At 42.5% G+C, this 20,419-nt stretch overlaps 1 protein-coding gene across 5 annotated transcripts in view; it reads left to right on the top strand.

The window, feature by feature from the left end:
- LOC128694262 (ankyrin repeat domain-containing protein 50) overlaps nucleotides 1-20,419 on the top strand; it is a 466,221-nt gene that overhangs the window by 165,925 nt on the left and 279,877 nt on the right. For all 5 annotated transcript variants that reach the window (XM_070093575.1, XM_053784297.2, XM_053784300.2 and 2 more), the window contains exon 2: nucleotides 12,661-12,691. The gene's annotated coding sequence lies outside the window, so the exon portion shown is untranslated. The remainder of the gene's footprint in view (nucleotides 1-12,660; nucleotides 12,692-20,419) is intronic.

A 20,419-nucleotide genomic window follows, 5' to 3' on the forward strand; every position in this document is an offset into this window, starting at 1 on the left:
CATTCGACTTGCCAGGTAAATGTTCAAAAGTGGGACTGAACTCTTGGATAGTCAAGGTCCATCTGGCTAACCTTCCAGTAGGCTGTTTGTTCTGGAATAAAGGTATTAGTGGCACATGGTCTGTCAAGACATGAACAGGGTACTGGTAAATAATGTCTCGGAAGTGCTTCAAAGACCATACTATTGCTAAAGCTTCTTGCTCCGTTACTGTATAATTACGTTCAGCCTTCGTAAGGACTCGGCTAGCAAATGCAACTGCGTTGTACTTGCCATCGGTCTTCTGAGCTAGTATGGCACCTATGCCAATTGAACTAGCATCAGTTGTCAGATAGAAGGGCTTAGAAAAATTTGGAAATTTCAAAATTGGAGCAGATGTTAGCTTTTCTTTTAGAGTTTGGAATGCTCTTTCTTGACGGAAGGTCCAAACAAAAGGAGCATCTTTCTTAAGCAACTCAGTTAGAGGAGCAGCTATGGAAGAAAAATTGGCAATGAAAGATCTATAAAAACCTGCTAAGCCCACAAAGGATCTTACGGCATCAGCAGTTTTGGGAGTTGGAAAATTTAGTACTGCAGTTACTTTACTTTGGTCAGTCGTAACCCCTCTAGGAGTGACTATGTGACCAAGAAACTTAATTTCTGATCTGAAAAATTGACATTTAGACAGTTTGATCTTTAAATTGGCTTCTTCAAGCTTACCAAGTACTACATCAAGTCTTTTCAAGTGTGTATCCACGTCTTTAGACATGACGATTACGTCATCTAAGTACACCATAAGTGCATTACCTATGAGACCTCTAAAGATATTAGTCATGAGCCTTGAGAACGTGATAGGGGAGGATCGTAATCCAAACGCCATACGGAGGAAGTGATAATGACCTGTAGGAGTGGAGAATGCAGTTAGCTCTTGGCTGTCCTCGTGAAGAGGGACTTGCCAAAACCCTTGTAACAAATCCAGGGTTGAAAAGACTTTGTTATCTCCGATGTTACGTAAAAGATCACCCAGTACAGGAAGTGGGAAGCGATCTGGAATGGCTTTCGCATTTAACTTCCTAAAGTCAATCACTGGTCGCCAAGTACCATCCTTCTTAGGTACTAGGATCAAGGGTGCATTCCAAGGTGAATTGCTAGGTGCAATAACTCCATCATCGAGCATTTGATTGATCAATTCTTCTGCGACAGCAACTTGTGAATGAGGCATTCTGTACGCAGGTATGTAGATAGGTCTAGTACCAGGTTCAAGTGGAATACGATGGGACAATAAGTTCGTTATACCCATCTTCTCACCTGGTAAGGCAATGGCTTTACGACGTTTGTTCAACAGAGTCAACAAACGTTTGACTTCACCTGGGAAGTCAGTGGGAGCTAAGTCTTTCTCCTCAACTGGTGGAACAGATTGATCCATTGAAGTGGATGAGGTCTCCCCACAATATGAATACAGACAGTGATTCACGCAGAGACGGTTGGTAGTGAGTCATCTACTGGTACACTGGTTACTGGTAACTGGTTACAGGTAACTGGTTACTACTACTGAGACATGTACCTAAATAAACTGACACAGTCAGCAGGAACAGCAGACGAGGGAGGGAGGGAGGGAGGGAGGGAGGTGATGGTCTGTATGTCTCTCTCATGTGTACTGACCTAGTTAACACCACGACACTCACCTAGTTAACACCACAACACTCACCTAGTTAACACCACGACACTCACCTAGTTAACACCACGACACTCACCTAGTTAACACCACAACGCTGACCTAATTAACACCACAACGCTAACCTAGTTAACACCACAACTCTCACCTAGTTAACACTACGACACTCACCTAGTTAACACCACGACACTCACCTAGTTAACACCACGACACTGACCTAGTTAACACCACGACACTGACCTAGTTAACACCACGACACTGACCTAGTTAACACCACGACACTCACCTAGTTAGCACCACAACACTGACCCAGTTAACACCACGACACTCACCTAGGTAACACCACAACTCTCACCTAGATAACACCACAACACTGACCTAGTTAACACCACGACACTGACCTAATTAACACCGCGACACTGACCTGGTTAACACCACGACACTCACCTAGGTAACACCACAACACTCACCTAGGTAACACCACAACACTGAACTAGTTAACACCACGACACTGACCTAGTTAACACCACAACACTGACCTAGTTAACACCACAACACTGACCTAGTTAACACAACGACACTGACCTAGTTAACACCACGACACTGACCTAGTTAACACCACAACACTGACCTAGTTAACACCACAACACTGACCTAGTTAACACCACAACACTGACCTAGTTAACACCACGACACTGACCTAGTTAACACCACGACACTCATCTAGGTAACACCACAACACTCATCTAGTTAACACCACAACGCTCACCTAGTTAACACCACAACGCTGACCTAGTTAACACCACAACACTCATCTAGTTAACACCACAACACTGACCGAGTTAACACCACAACTCTCACCTAGTTAACACCACAACACTGACCTAGTTAACACCACAACACTGACCTAGTTAACACCACAACACTGACCTAGTTAACACCACAACACTGACCTAGTTAACACCACAACGCTCACCTAGTTAACACCACAACACTGACCTAGTTAACACCACAACACTCATCTAGTTAACACCACAACACTGACCGAGTTAACGCCACAACTCTCACCTGGTTAACATCACAACACTGACCGAGTTAACACCACAACTCTCACCTAGTTAACACCACAACACTGACCTAGTTAACACCACAACTCTCACCTAGTTAACACCACAACTCTCACCTAGTTAACACCACAACACTGACCTAGTTAACACCACAACTCTCACCTAGTTAACACCACATCTCTCACCTAGTTAACACCACAACTATCACCTAGTTAACACCACAACACTGACCTAGTTAACACCACAACTCTCACCTAGTTAACACCACAACTCTCACCTAGTTAACACCACAACACTGACCTAGTTAACACCACAACTCTCACCTAGTTAACACCACAACTCTCATCTAGTTAACACCACAACACTGACCTAATTAACACCACAACACTGACCTAGTTAACACCACAACACTGACGTAGCTAACACCACAACACTGACCTAGTTAACACCACAACTCTCACCTAGTTAACACAACAACTCTCACCTAGTTAACACCACAACACTGACCTAGTTAACACCACAACACCGACCTAGTTAACACCACAACACTGACCTAGTTAACACCACAACGCTGACCTAGTTAACACCACAACACTGACCTAGTTAACACCACAACTCTCACCTAGTTAACACCACAACTCTCACATAGTTAACACCACAACACTAACCTAGTTAACACCACAACACTGACCTAGTTAACACCACAGCTCTCACATAGCATCACAACACTGACCTAGTTAACACCACAACACTGACCTAGTTAACACCACAACACTGACCTAGTTAACACCACAACTTTCACCTAGTTAACACCACAGTCATGTTATTACGATTGCGTGAGTCACAAGAGTCCCAGGAGCTTGTTGTTATAAACAGTCTCAAACAGTTAAATTATTAAGACGACAATAAATTCTCGTAAATGTAGTGAAAAATTCTTGCTAGGGAAGCCGTGCGTGTCGTAAGAGGCGACTATAATGTCGGGAGCAAGGCGCTAGTAACCCCTTCTCCTGTATACATTACTAAATGTAGAAAGAAGAAAAGAATTCGTTTTTTCTTTTTCGGGTCACTCTGCCTCTGCGAATATCAGAGTCGAACACACTAGAGACCATCCTCAACCTGACAGTATCAGAGCTGAGCACACTAGAGACCATCCTCAACCTGACAGTATCAGAGCCGAGCACACTAGAGACCATCCTCAACCTGACAGTATCAGAGTCGAGCACACTAGAGACCATCCTCAACCTGACAGTATCAGAGCCGAGCACACTAGACACCATCCTCAACCTGACAGTATCAGAGTCGAGCACACTAGACACCATCCTCAACCTGACAGTATCAGAGTCGAGCACACTAGACACCATCCTCAACCTGACAGTATCAGAGCCGAGCACACTAGACACCATCCTCAACCTGACAGTATCACAGCCGAGCACACTAGAGACCATCCTCAACCTGACAGTATCAGAGCCGAGCACACTAGAGACCATCCTCAACCTGACAGTATCAGAGCCGAGCACACTAGAGACCATCCTCAACCTGACAGTATCAGAGTCGAGCACACTAGAGACCATCCTCAACCTGACAGTATCAGAGCCGAGCACACTAGACACCATCCTCAACCTGACAGTATCACAGCCGAGCACACTAGACACCATCCTCAACCTGACAGTATCACAGCCGAGCACACTAGAGACCATCCTCAACCTGACAGTATCACAGCCGAGCACACTAGACACCATCCTCAACCTGACAGTATCACAGCCGAGCACACTAGACACCATCCTCAACCTGACAGTATCACAGCCGAGCACACTAGACACCATCCTCAACCTGACAGTATCACAGCCGAGCACACTAGACACCATCCTCAACCTGACAGTATCAGAGCTGAGCACACTAGACACCATCCTCAACCTGACAGTATCAGAGCCGAGCACACTAGAGACCATCCTCAACCTGACAGTATCAGAGCTGACCACACTAGACACCATCCTCAACCTGACAGTATCAGAGCCGAGCACACTAGAGACCATCCTCAACCTGACAGTATCAGAGCCGAGCACACTAGAGACCATCCTCAACCTGACAGTATCAGAGCTGAGCACACTAGACACCATCCTCAACCTGACAGTATCACAGCCGAGCACACTAGACACCATCCTCAACCTGACAGTATCACAGCCGAGCACACTAGAGACCATCCTCAACCTGACAGTATCAGAGGCGAGCACACTAGAGACCATCCTCAACCTGACAGTATCACAGCTGAGCACACTAGACACCATCCTCAACCTGACAGTATCAGAGCCGAGCACACTAGAGACCATCCTCAACCTGACAGTATCAGAGTCGAGCACACTAGACACCATCCTCAACCTGACAGTATCACAGCCGAGCACACTAGACACCATCCTCAACCTGACAGTATCAGAGTCGAGCACACTAGACACCATCCTCAACCTGACAGTATCAGAGTCGAGCACACTAGACACCATCCTCAACCTGACAGTATCACAGCCGAGCACACTAGAGACCATCCTCAACCTGACAGTATCAGAGGCGAGCACACTAGAGACCATCCTCAACCTGACAGTATCACAGCTGAGCACACTAGACACCATCCTCAACCTGACAGTATCAGAGCCGAGCACACTAGAGACCATCCTCAACCTGACAGTATCAGAGTCGAGCACACTAGACACCATCCTCAACCTGACAGTATCACAGCCGAGCACACTAGACACCATCCTCAACCTGACAGTATCAGAGTCGAGCACACTAGACACCATCCTCAACCTGACAGTATCAGAGTCGAGCACACTAGACACCATCCTCAACCTGACAGTATCACAGCCGAGCACACTAGACACCATCCTCAACCTGACAGTATCAGAGTCGAGCACACTAGAGACCATCCTCAACCTGACAGTATCAGAGTCGAGCACACTAGACACCATCCTCAACCTGACAGTATCAGAGTCGAGCACACTAGACACCATCCTCAACCTGACAGTATCACAGCCGAGCACACTAGAGACCATCCTCAACCTGACAGTATCAGAGTCGAGCACACTAGACACCATCCTCAACCTGACAGTATCAGAGCCGAGCACACTAGACACCATCCTCAACCTGACAGTATCAGAGCCGAGCACACTAGACACCATCCTCAACCTGACAGTATCAGAGTCGAGCACACTAGACACCATCCTCAACCTGACAGTATCACAGCCGAGCACACTAGAGACCATCCTCAACCTGACAGTATCAGAGTCGAGCACACTAGACACCATCCTCAACCTGACAGTATCACAGCCGAGCACACTAGACACCATCCTCAACCTGACAGTATCACAGCCGAGCACACTAGAGACCATCCTCAACCTGACAGTATCAGAGTCGAGCACACTAGAGACCATCCTCAACCTGACAGTATCACAGCCGAGCACACTAGAGACCATCCTCAACCTGACAGTATCACAGCCGAGCACACTAGAGACCATCCTCAACCTGACAGTATCAGAGTCGAGCACACTAGACACCATCCTCAACCTGACAGTATCAGAGTCGAGCACACTAGAGACCATCCTCAACCTGACAGTATCACAGCCGAGCACACTAGAGACCATCCTCAACCTGACAGTATCAGAGCTGAGCACACTAGACACCATCCTCAACCTGACAGTATCAGAGTCGAGCACACTAGAGACCATCCTCAACCTGACAGTATCACAGCCGAGCACACTAGACACCATCCTCAACCTGACAGTATCACAGCCGAGCACACTAGAGACCATCCTCAACCTGACAGTATCAGAGTCGAGCACACTAGACACCATCCTCAACCTGACAGTATCACAGCCGAGCACACTAGACACCATCCTCAACCTGACAGTATCACAGCCGAGCACACTAGAGACCATCCTCAACCTGTAATAAAGTTGGTAGAATTACCGACAATATGTAAAGTAAAAGGACACAAGTGCAACTAATGTGACATTTATTGTGGCAACGTTTCGCTCTCCAGGAGCTTTATCAAGCCATTACAAACAATACATGGACACAGAGGGTATATAAAGGCTCAGAGTGAGGTGAATACTAGTGAGGTACCATTCCGATGTTCACTAGTGGTAGTAGTAGTAGTAGTAGTGGTAGTGACAAAAGCAGTGGGAGACGCTCACCAAAGACTTTCTATACAAAAGCAGACAAATACTCAAACGCACTAGAGAAGGGAAGAAACTTCTGTACTTGTTACCAAGCAACCCTAAACCAGCACACATGTATGGTTTACCCAAGACCCATAAACACAATATTCCTCTCAGACCAATCACGTCAGGAATAGGCAGTGCTCCACACAAACTAGCCGGAGTTCTTGCCAAACATCTTTCCTGCCTTCTGGGGACCATCAGCCCCGCTCATCTTAAACACTCAGGCGACCTTCTCAACCGCATCCGTAACCTCTCCATCCGTAACAAGAAACTAAGCAGTTTGGATGTGACTTCCCTCTTCACAAAAGTACCTACCAAAAAAGCCATCGAGGTTCTACGACGTAAAGTCAACCAGGACCTTAATCTTCCTTTACCTCCCGGAGATTTTGTTGACTTGATTGAACTCTGTGTTAACTTCAACTGTTTTTCCTTCAATAACAAGCTCTACAAACAAACCTACGGCATGGGAATGGGGTCCCCAATAAGTGCCGTCCTAGCCAACTTATACATGGAACACCTAGAGTCCGAACACTTCGCCAACATCATCCCTTCAAGCGTCACTTGGTTACGTTACGTGGACGATGTCCTCGTAATAACTCCAAAACGTTTTGATGTACGGGATCTTCAGGCAAGGCTCAACGCAGTTGAACCAGCGATTCAGTTTACACTAGAAGAAGAGTCCAATGACAAGCTACCTTTCCTCGACGTCCTCATTCACAAAGTAGACAACAACCTAAGATTTCAAGTTTATCGGAAACCCACCAATAAAAATGATCTCACACACTTCTATTCCAGTCAAGATACCAAGACCAAAAGAGGCATCATCATCGGGTTTTTCCTAAGAGCATACCGAATTTGTAGTCCTGAGTTTCTTGACGAGGAATGTACTTACATTCACCAAACATTCACTGAGTTACAATTTCCTTCTTTTTTCATCAAAGACTGCAAGAAAAGAGCTCTTCAGATCATCAATTCTCCACGCATCAACACCGCTCCCAACAAAGTTATAATTCTTCCCAACAGCCAGGTTGCACTAAACGTCTCAAAAGTACTTTCACAAGCTAACACCAGAGTCGCCATCGCTTCTACCACTTCAATAAAGGATCTAACCAGGACAAAACCCAAGCACCACGAACCAGTCAATGCAGGAGTTTACACTATACCCTGTGGAGGCTGTGACAAGATCTACGTAGGTGAAACAGCAAGAAACCTCGACACCCGCCTCAATGAACACACATACGCATGTAGGAACGACAACTTAAACAACGCCTGTGTACAACACCGAAATTCCACCAATCATCTTATGAAATTCAGAGACGCCCAATTAGTGATAAAAGAAACTAATTTCCGCACACGCAAGTGCCTTGAATCAGCACTGATCGCTGTTTCGAATACAATTAAACAAAACAACGGCAGCTTCACCATCTCCGAAGTCTTAGCAAGAATCCTCCTGAAAACAGTAAACCCTGCCATCACATAGTCTCTCCTGTTATACTACACAAAGCACAGAGAGTGAACACTGAAACAACCTGCCTCATTCCAGTTTATATTTGTCCAACCTGTTTTTATGTTACCCAAGTAATAGCTTTTATATCCTTTTACTCATGTACGAATTAATTGCTTTTGTCACTACCACTACTACTACTACTACTACCACTAGTGAACATCGGAATGGTACCTCACTAGTATTCACCTCACTCTGAGCCTTTATATACCCTCTGTGTCCATGTATTGTTTGTAATGGCTTGATAAAGCTCCTGGAGAGCGAAACGTTGCCACAATAAATGTCACATTAGTTGCACTTGTGTCCTTTTACATCCTCAACCTGACAGTATCAGAGTCGAGCACACTAGACACCATCCTCAACCTGACAAGTCACAGTTAGTGAAGAAATAACTGCTTTGAAGACGTGTGTGAAGACACATGAAAGCTCTTAGGCATAAATTTTATTACTCTTCCCGGTGATGATATTGTTTTTCCACATTTGCAGTGTCTTACTGGTGTTGCCCAACACTAGTGACTTGTAAATCTTTACTCAAGGTTCACACAAGGTCTCTAGTTGTCCCCAAAACTCTGGAGATATATTGTCAGGTCTGGAGAAGTTCTGAGTAGCCTCACTTGTTGTTGCATTGATGTCTTGATAACAGTTCAGTCTACTTCAGTTTGTCCTCTCACCATGTCTTGTAGTGCCATGTCTTCTGCTGGCGTAGTTGGACGTGGAGGAGGAAGAAGGGGGGAGAGGAGGCGTAGAAGTAGAGGATGATTAAAGAAGCGCTGTATGAGTGATGGTTATTACTCTGCAGTAGAGTATAAGAAACCTCTGCCAGGGGAATTTCTCCTATATGCTGTGGTGAAAGATTTTTTTTTTTTGTTTAAGTTATGTTCAAAGTTTGCTTCAGTTTGTGTGTTATGAGGCATGTGGGGAGGCGGGGAGGGGGGTGGGGAGGCGGGGAGGGGGGCGGGGAGGTGGGGAGGGGGGCGGGGAGGTGGGGAGGGAGGCGGGGAGGTGGGGCGGGAGGCGGGGAGGGGGAGAGGGAGGTGGGGAGTGAAAGAGGGAGAAAGATAAGCGAGGGAGAGAGAAACATAGGAAGGAATAATTGAGACTACTGAGCTATTAGTACTGGCGCTACTTAACTTGATTTCAACACACACACACACACACACACACACACACACACACACACACACACACACACACACACACACACACACACACACACACAACTAATACACTTGTTTCGGTGTGTGTGAACGCAGCTTGCTGCTAGCATCAATGTGAATGGTAAGGTTATCAGCCGGAAACCTTGGTCTAGGACCGGGACTCAGGGGCGATGGTCCCCGAAGTTGAATATACCGGTAGGAAGACTACTGGTTACATGTAGACTTCACCAGGGCCATTAAAGGCTGCATGTCACTTACACTTCACCAGCCAAGAACACTTTAATCCCTGAAACAGGGATTAAATTCTGTGTATATTACTCAGACACACACCACAGTGTATATACACTGATTTATATGCACACGTCTCTATGTATTTACACTTATACACACCTCTCTGTATATATAACATTATTTCCTAATGGTTCTGATACACTATTTCTGGAGTAAATTCATTCCAGCCCTCAAGTACAGGTTAATGGTTGGCTAATGAGGTTTTTAAGGCTGTCGACTACACGAGGGTCATTAAGGCTGCATGTCAATTGTTCACCATCAGTCAAGAATACTTTTAATTTCTAGAGCAGAGATTAAGGAAGACTCTCAGCACATACCACACACTAAGAAACATACATACACGTCCTGGTGTATATGTCTTATAATCAGCTCCTCTGTTGCTTGTATATATACACTGGTTAGCAACAAAAATTCGTTGTCAAGGATATTTGAAGGTATTTAGGTTTTTTAGGGGGTTGCTAAATTCGAAAGTGGCAGTAGGTTGTTCAAATTGGATCGAGTTTGTAAGATATTGCATACCTACCCTCAGTTAACAGGGAACTTAACATAACGCGTGTAAAAAACCATACCATGGGTGGGGATAGAACCCGCGACCAGAGAATCGTTAAACTCCTGGAGTTTTATGACTCTCTGGTCGCGGGTTCTATCCCCACCCGTGGTATGGTTTGTTTGCAATCGTGTCATTACGATTTCGTGAGTCACGACGCGTGTATATGTAGTGATAGGTTCTATAATACAGACAGTTTTAATAAAGATAAGAATTTTGTATTTAAATGGTTTAATATTTAAGGAAAGAAGTTATAACAACAACGACCACCTGGCAATATTGTAACTTTTTTTTGTTATTTTTCCAGATAAAAAAGTTCTTGACGATGAGTCTTCTTAAAGAATCCCCGAGCATTTTGCTGCAGTTGTGGCGAATGATCTTTGAAAAAACCAAAACATCACAGATTTTGTAAAACAAGGTTATCTTTCTTATTTTCGAGTGGCGCTTGGAGAACACGTCTTGGGCTCCCACATGTTTGCTACACCATGTGAAAAAAAACCAACCATACCCCGGCCGGGATTGAACCCGCGGTCAGAGAGTCTCAAAACTCCAGCCCGTCGCGTGAGACTCTCTGACCGCGGGTTCAATCCCGGCCGGGGTATGGTTTGTTTGCAATCGTGTCATTACGATTTCGTGAGTAATGTTTACACCATGTGGTAATAGAGTTGTGGATGAGTGGAACAAACTCCCGAGTACCGTCATTGAAGACAAAATATTGTGTAGTTTTAAAAATAGATTAGATAAATACATGAGCGGGTGTGGGTTGGAGGTGAACAAGTTGTGCTAGTAGGTCTGATGCCGTGCTCCTGACCTGATTAGATTGGGTAATTGGGTTAAGCCAGTGGGAGACTTGGACCTGCCTCGCATGGGTTTGTCTATGGTGCGGAGAGAACCGTGAAACCACCAAGACGATTGTTATTTCTCTATAGCTAATGTGAAAGGTTTCAATCTATATAAGAAAGTCAAGTGGGAATATCCTGACTCACGAAATCGTAATGACACGATTGCAAACAAACGATACCACGGGTGGGGTTTGATCCCGCGGTTTGGAGTTTGGAGACTCTTTGACCGCGGGATCAAACACCCCCTCCGTGGAATAGTTTGGAATATCCTGATTTGGAATCAGCAAGGAGACCTGTGCCACACAGTGAAGATGTTCCCATACCAGTGTTTACAACACTCTGATTTTTCGTTGTCCAGATGTTGAAGAAACTCAGGGTTTATGATGTAACAGGTGACAGCAGTGGAAGTGAATATGAAGTAAGCACTTCAACACCCCAGCAGTTCTCCCAAGAATTCAATGATCCGATACGTGACCTCAGTCTGTCAAAACAAGCAACTGAACTTTTGGCATCCAGACTAAAAGAAAAGAATTGTCTACAATAAGAAGCTAAAATAACAGCTTATTGGACACGAGAGGTTGAACTCCTTCCTTACTTTAGCCAAGATGAAGAACTTGTATACAGCAATAACATCCCTGAACTTCTTCGACTGTGACTTGAATATCCACCAGGAGATCGGTGGCTGTTTATAGACAGCTCCAGTAGCAGCTTGAAATGTCTTATTGCACACTGGTAACCAATATGCATCTCTTCCAGTTGCTCACTCAACAACACTGTGATCATCACAAACATAAAAGAAATTCGTACAAACATTTTCTCATATGCAGTAATTAGTGGTATTCTGAATTATCTTAATATGTTAATCTTTTAGATAGAATGAAGTGCAAGTATATATTTCATGATTTAACTTTTACATGATCTAAAAAAAATAATTTCAGTGCGATTTGTAAGTTAACTCCGCCTGATCAATATATTTTTCCCTTTCTTTTTTTCAGTGAAACCAAATTTATGGAAAACAAGAGCCAGTCTGGGAAAACTGATGACATATTGGGAGTCATCAGCACAAACTTACCATAAAACACTGTAATAAGTGTTGACCAGCGTTATTTCTTATATATTCAGTTTTTTATATACAGATTATATAGGCTTCATGAAGCTAAGTTTTTTAAGAGTGTATATTTTTATGGTGGAAATGGTTAGGAATTATATATATATATATATATATATATATATATATATATATATATATATATATATATATATATATATATATATATATATATATATTATTTTTTAATAAAAATGGTGTAAATGTTTAAATATGAGAGATATCGTTGTTAGATGTAGATGTTTACATATTTGATTTTGATACAGACTGTTTATGTTGTTGCAGATGAGATGTGACTGCTGGAGCACAGTGGCAGGTGAGTTGACTCTCCACTCAGTGGCAGGTGAGTTGACTTCACTCAGTGGCAGGTGAGTTGACTTCACTCAGTGCCAGGTGAGTTGACTCTCCACTCAGTGGCAGGTGAGTTGACTTCACTCAGTGGCAGGTGAGTTGACTTCACTCAGTGCCAGGTGAGTTGACTTCACTCAGTGGCAGGTGAGTTGACTCTCCACTCAGTGGCAGGTGAGTTGACTTCACTCAGTGGCAGGTGAGTTGACTCTCCACTCAGTGGCAGGTGAGTTGACTTCACTCAGTGGCAGGTGAGTTGACTTCACTCAGTGCCAGGTGAGTTGACTTCACTCAGTGGCAGGTGAGTTAACTCTCCACTCAGTGGCAGGTGAGTTAACTCTCCACTCAGTGGCAGGTGAGTTGACTTCACTCAGTGGCAGGTGAGTTTACTCTCCACTCAGTGGCAGGTGAGTTAACTCTCCACTCAGTGGCAGGTGAGTTTACTCTCCACTCAGTGGCAGGTGAGTTGACTTCACTCAGTGACAGGTGAGTTGACTTCACTCAGTGACAGGTGAATTTACTCTCCACTCAGTGGCAGGTGAGTTAACTCTCCACTCAGTGGCAGGTGAGTTGACTTCACTCAGTGACAGGTGAGTTTACTCTCCACTCAGTGGCAGGTGAGTTGACTTCACTCAGTGGCAGGTGAGTTTACTCTCCACTCAGTGGCAGGTGAGTTAACTCTCCACTCAGTGGCAGGTGAGTTGACTCTCCACTCACCTAGCGCCCCAGTAATCCGCCCACCCCACCTAGGAACCCGGTTACCAGCTCACACCATCCCCACACCTGTCATGCCACTGCCCCTGCAGCTGCCACCCCAGACACACCCCAGGCTGTGGCTGGGGTGGTGCATTGAGGGGGGATGAACGTTGGTAATAAGGTGGCAGCTTACTCATCATAAGACGCACCATTGATAAACTGTTAATGAAAGAATCTCTTGTAAACACATACTGTCACTCAGGCAGCACCTGAGACCATGGAGGAGATGAGGCAGCTTGTAGGACACACTATCACTCAGGCAGCACCTGAGACCATGGAGCAGAGGAGGCAGCTTGTAGGACACACTAGCACTCAGGCAGCACCTGAGACCATGAAAGAGAGGGGGCAGCTTGCAGGACACACTAGCACTCAGGCAGCACCTGAGACCATGGAGGAGAGGGGGCAGCTTGCAGGACACACTAGCACTCAGGCAGCACCTGGTGTCAACCTGCGCTGCGCTACTCTGGAAAAAACTTCCCCTCAATCCTTCAGTTGCTGCCTTGCAACATTGCATAGCTCCTGATGACGCACTGAAAGTGTGAAAGTACTTGAACTAAAGGTTTCCCCCCCCCTTCGTGTCTTGTCTTGCATATATATATATATATATATATATATATATATATATATATATATATATATATATATATATATATATATATATATGTCGTGCCGAATAGGCAGAATTTGCGATCTTGGCTTAAATAGCAACACTCATCTTGCCATATAGGACAAGTGAAAATTTGTGTATGCAATAATTTCGCCAAAATCATTCTGAACCTAATGAAAAAAATATATTTCACTGTGTTTGTTTAGTATTAAATTTCTGTAAACAAATCTAAAATATATTTAGTTGGGTTAGGCTAAAATAAATTGTTCTTGTTATAATAAGGTTAAGTAAGTTTTCTAAGATTCTTTTGGTGCAAAATTAATTTTTTTACATTAACATTAATGAAAAAAAATATATCTTTAAACGTATAAGAGAAAATTTTAGAAAGGACTTAATTTTAAATGAGTTCTTGCTAATTGACCAGTTTTACATATTCGGCACGACATATATATATATATATATATATATATATATATATATATATATATATATATATATATATATATATATATATATATATATATATATATATAATATACGGAGGTACCACCTCTAGAACTGTCCTAGGGACCCTTATCCTCAGAGAAAAGAATAAACTTGCTTCAGGGAAAACTATATGTATATATATATATATATATATATATATATATATATGTGTGTGTGTGTGTGTGTGTGTGTGTGTGTGTGTGTGTGTGTGTGTGTGTGTGTGTGTGTGTGTGTGTGTGTGTGTGTGTGTGTGTGTGTGTGTGTGTGTGTTTGTGTGTGTGTGTGTGTGTGTGTGTGTGTGTGTGTGTGTGTGTGTGTGTGTGTGTGTGTGCGTGTGTGTGTGCATGCAGGACAACCACTGTGATATCACCTGTCTACTGTTAACATATGGTAATGCAGTAGTGTGCATATTAATTGACACAGTGATGAAATAAGATATTAATTTAGAAAATTGATGTTTATTTGAAAATACACGGCAATGATATAAGAGATAATTAAGTTAATAAGAGATATGACTACCCTTTGCTTTTATAAGCATTGCTGTACACTCTAGCATACACTCAGCCAATGTTGAACACGTTTTGGCAAGTTCGACGTGGTACCAGGTCCTAATAACAACAGCAATTAGCTTCTCCACAGTTGAACAGTTCTGTTTCACGATCCTGCGTTTGATTCTCAATTAGGTTGAGGTCAGGAGAGTTTCCTGGGCAATTTACAATGCTTAACCTGCTCTCTTCAAAGAATATCAGCTTTTTCTGGAAGTGTGGCATGGAGCAAGATGCTGCTGGAAAATGCCTTCTCCATCAGGAAAGTCTCTCCACAGTGGGAAGCACATGAGTTGCCAGGATTGACTTGTATTTGTCACTGTTCATCCTTCCCTCAGGGCTTTTAGCAGTAAAAGTACCCCAAAACATCTTAGGTGTGTGTTTTGGCGCTTGTTGAATGTGTCTATTCTGAAAAATTTCGATTTTGCTCCGTCTCACTACCACTAATCTGTAGTTATTCAACAGTCGTCCATCCTTTATGATCGAGTGCCCACCTCAACCGTTTCTTTTTTTTTCATAGCAACAGTCAACAATTGTTTATTTACTGTTTGTTTGGCAGTTCTGCCAACTTCAAGAAGCCTTCGTCGAACAGTTAAGAATCGACATTTACGCCAGCTGAAGCCAGATCTCTCTGTATATCTTTGATGATTTTCTTGAGATCCTTCACACTATTTCTTATGATAACCCTGTCATCTGGAGGTGTTGTCTTGTGTTTTCTTACACATCTTCCTCGACGCAGCGCTCCACAGTCACCAGTGTCGTCAGTTCTCTCCAGAATCCGACCAATAATTGACTTCGCTAGGCTCAGATTTTCGGCGATCTGTCTGATACTCAAAGCATGTTTTCTGAGCTACAATAATTGCACGATTCCTAGGTGTAACATCCATCACGAATTTCAGCAGTAATCATGAACTGAAAGGGAGAATTTGCTGAAACCACATTCATTCACGAAGCATTCTTGCAGGAATAATCTTACAGAACAAGCAGCTGTTGTAGTCCTGTGATGCGAGTCGCAGGGTAACACTACAGCTGGATTGTTGTCGGAAGTCAGTATCAAACTCTTCTGAAAAGAAAAGAACGCAAACTACATTAATTAAGCCAGAGACTAAGACATATTATGAGATAATCAAAAAATTTACTTCTGTCCCAATTAATTTGCACACTACTGTATATAGGGTTGCCCTGAGACCGGAGCGGGTGTTGGGCGCCGGCAGATGGCTCACGTGCCCAGATGTAAATACATTTAAGGTTTACTGCACCAGCTGTGAGCTTGCCACAGCTGGCTAATAATATCTACCTATCATTTAGTGTATATTTTAATCCCTCAAGTGTTCACACACACACAGCAAACTTTGAAAGTGAGTCAGATGCAGCTGCGATGCCTTGAATCTTTTGATAGTTGAGGGATCATCGCCCCCGCCCCTCGGTCTCTGAGCAGGCTTCTTATGGTGACAGAAACACCCACGATACCCCTACCTTACCTTTGTCAGGGGAAATTGTGCTAATACTTGTTTCACTTGCTGGATCAGCCAGGTTGTATTGATCGTGTTAGGCCTGTCGGACCAGGCGAGGAAGTCTGGCCTCAGGCTGAATTGAGGTGAGGGGGGGGAGGTGAAGAAGTATCCTCAGAACCGGTTACAGGTACAGTAAATAAACTGAGCTGATATTCGCTAGATGATTAATAATAATAATAATAATAATAATAATAATAATAATAATAATAATAATAATAATAATGATGAGGAAATGTTGATTATATGAAAGGAAGAAGAAAATTTAGAAGAGTTGTAAGCCAAAGAGGATTAAGAAGAGATTTGTTACAATTTTTTTCATGTTTCTTAGTGTACCAGCAAAATTGGGGTCCTTACCCTGGGGGGGGGGGGCAGGAGGGGCGCGCGGCTCCTGCCAGCTGATCTATGTAAACAAAGTCTTGTGTATATAAGCAACGAGCAGTGAGTAATAGCTTCCTCCATTGATAACTGTGTGGGTGGATACTGTGTGTGTGTGTGTGTGTGTTAGTTTCCATTTTGTCCTAGGCACATGTCGATTAGACACTAGGCCTGTTGTACATGCGTGTGTGTGTGTGTGTGTGTGTGTGTGTGTTTGGCAAGTTTTGGTGTGCAGGTTCAGCCTGGGCTTGGAGTCTTTGTAGGAAAAATGTGTTCATTTGATAGTACACATCCGGGGGTCATCGCCCCCGTGGCTCGACCTCAAATCAGGCGTATTATACATTTTCCTTTCCCCTTAATATACCTTTGATGAGTTCCAAGAGGTATAAATTGATAATGAAACACTACTGAGGCTGTGGGTCACCAACAGCAGCAGTCTGGTTGACCGGGCAAACACCAGACGAGCCTGACCCATGGCCGGGCTCTGGGAGTAGAAAAACTCTCGGAACTCATCAAAGGTATAATAAGAACCATAAACAAACATACAGACAACTATAGATTCGTATACAGTAGTAGAAGCGTACATTGTTTGTGTGTCATCTTAACGTGTTCAGGCGAAATCGCAGAAGTGTAGAGCGTACACAGAACTTCCACTGCTTGTGTCGATTCACTTAGATTCATAAATTATTGGTATGCTTAAAGTTCATTGAAGTGAGCTGCCTGGAACATAAGTGAGAATGTACAGCATAATTTACACCTGGATGATGGCCTGATCCAGGTGGATCAGGCCATCACCCAGGACACTTGGTCGGAAACCAGGCGTGGGAAAGATAATTGCCAGAACCTCTAACATATAGCAGATAGATGGCAAAATTCAGACAAATACAGTAACGATAGTAAGCTTAACTGATTGTCATTTAACGTGTAAACTGACTCTTGGCAAAATGCTCCTTGCAGGAATCAGGTAAATTAGTTTGAAAAGAAAAATGTAATGGTTACAAATTTACGTACACTTATGGATTATATTTCACATTAAATTCTTCCTGGAAATCAGGTTGACAAATTACCAGAAAAAGTTTTGGACTTAGAAAGTATTGGAATATATGGTTGGTGTCATGTTTCAGACATTATATATGTTATTGAGAGAGACTCAGTGTTACTGGATACTGGAATGCGTATACATGTGTGAATACACTTATAACTTACTATGTTTATGTCGTGCCGAATAGGTAAAACTTGCGATTTTGGCTTAAACAGCAACGCTCTTCTTGCCGAATAAGGCAAGCGAAAATTTGTGCATGCAGTATTTTCGCAAAAATCATTCTGAACCTAACGAAAAAAATATATTTCATTGTGTTTGTTTATTATTAAATTATTGTAAACTTATCTAAAATATATTTATTTGGATTAGGATAAATTAAATTGAGCTTGTTATATTAAGGTTAGATAAATTTTCTAAGGTTCTTTTGTTACAAAATTATTAATTTTTACATTGATATAAATAAAAAAAATATATCTTTAAATGTATAAGAGAAAATTTTAGAAAGGACTTAATTTTAAACGAGCTCTTGCTAATTGATCAGTTTTACCTATTCGGCACGACATTAACACCATCGTAGACAAGCACATTTACGATGTAAATTACGTTAATGTTAAATAAATAGACACATGTAAATTAGGTTAATGTTAGGTAAATAGACACAGAAGTAACTTACAATAATGTTAGGTAGACACAGAAGTAACTTACAATAATGTTAGGTAGACACAGTAGTAACTTACAATAATGTTAGGTAGACACAGTAGTAACTTACAATAATGTTAGGTAGACACAGTAGTAACTTACAATAATGTTAGGTAGACACAGTAGTAACTTACAATAATGTTAGGTAGACACAGAAGTAACTTACAATAATGTTAGGTAGACACAGTAGTAACTTACAATAATGTTAGGTAGACACAGTAGTAACTTACAATAATGTTAGGTAGACACAGAAGTAACTTACAATAATGTTAGGTAGACACAGTAGTAACTTAAAATAATGTTAGGTAGACACAGAAGTAACTTACAATAATGTTAGGTAGACACAGAAGTAACTTACAATAATGTTAGGTAGACACAGTAGTAACTTAAAATAATGTTAGGTAGACACAGAAGTAACTTACAATAATGTTAGATAGACACAGAAGTAACTTACAATAATGTTAGGTAGACACAGTAGTAACTTACAATAATGTTAGGTAGACACAGAAGTAACTTATATTAATGTTAGGTAGACACAGAAGTAACTTACAATAATGTTAGGTAGACACAGAGGTAACTTACATTAATGTTAGGTAGACACAGAAGTAACTTACAATAATGTTAGGTAGACACAGAAGTAACTTACATTAATGTTAGGTAAATGGATACAGATACAACTAAAGTTAAGACTAGAGCACCATGAGGAGAGACTCGGAAATTGAACCTGACGACCCTGAAAAAGATGAGAAAACAGAGGATATGATTAGGGCATACATAATCCCAATTAGACTCTACAAAGGAGACCAAGAACAAGACTGAAGACACAGACACAAGTTACAGAAACAACTTGTATTGGTACAGTGTTTCACTCTGTATAGAGCTGTATGTAGTTATGACTTATGTGTGTAGAGCTGTATAACTTGATATGTGTAGAGCTGTATAACTTGATGTGTAGAGCTGTATAACTTGATGTGTAGAGCTGTATGTAGTTACGACTTGATACGCTTTATATCTTGTCTGTGATTAAAACACAAAGTGTACTCTGCACCTTGTGTTTACATATATAATGAAGGTGACCAGTAACTGAGACTAAGAGTACCACCAGTATAGTACACAGTACATGTACTGTAACTGAGACTAAGAGTACCACCAGTATAGTACACAGTACATGTACTCTAACTAAGACTAAGAGTACCACCAGTATAGTACAGAGTACATGTACTCTAACTAAGACTAAGAGTACCACCAGTATAGTACACAGTACATGTACTGTAACTGAGACTAAGAGTACCACCAGTATAGTACACAGTACATGTACTCTAACTGAGACTAAGAGTACCACCAGTATAGTACACAGTACATGTACTCTAACTGAGACTAAGAGTACCACCAGTATAGTACACAGTACATGTACTCTAACTAAGACTAAGAGTACCACCAGTATAGTACACAGTACATGTACTGTAACTGAGACTAAGAGTACCACCAGTATAGTACACAGTACATGTACTCTAACTGAGACTAAGAGTACCACCAGTATAGTACACAGTACATGTACTGTAACTGAGACTAAGAGTACCACCAGTATAGTACAGAGTACATGTACTCTAACTAAGACTAAGAGTACCACCAGTATAGTACACAGTACATGTACTGTAACTGAGACTAAGAG

The sequence above is a fragment of the Cherax quadricarinatus genome, chromosome 43 (assembly GCF_038502225.1).
Source record: "Cherax quadricarinatus isolate ZL_2023a chromosome 43, ASM3850222v1, whole genome shotgun sequence".
Taxonomy (NCBI): domain Eukaryota; kingdom Metazoa; phylum Arthropoda; class Malacostraca; order Decapoda; family Parastacidae; genus Cherax; species Cherax quadricarinatus.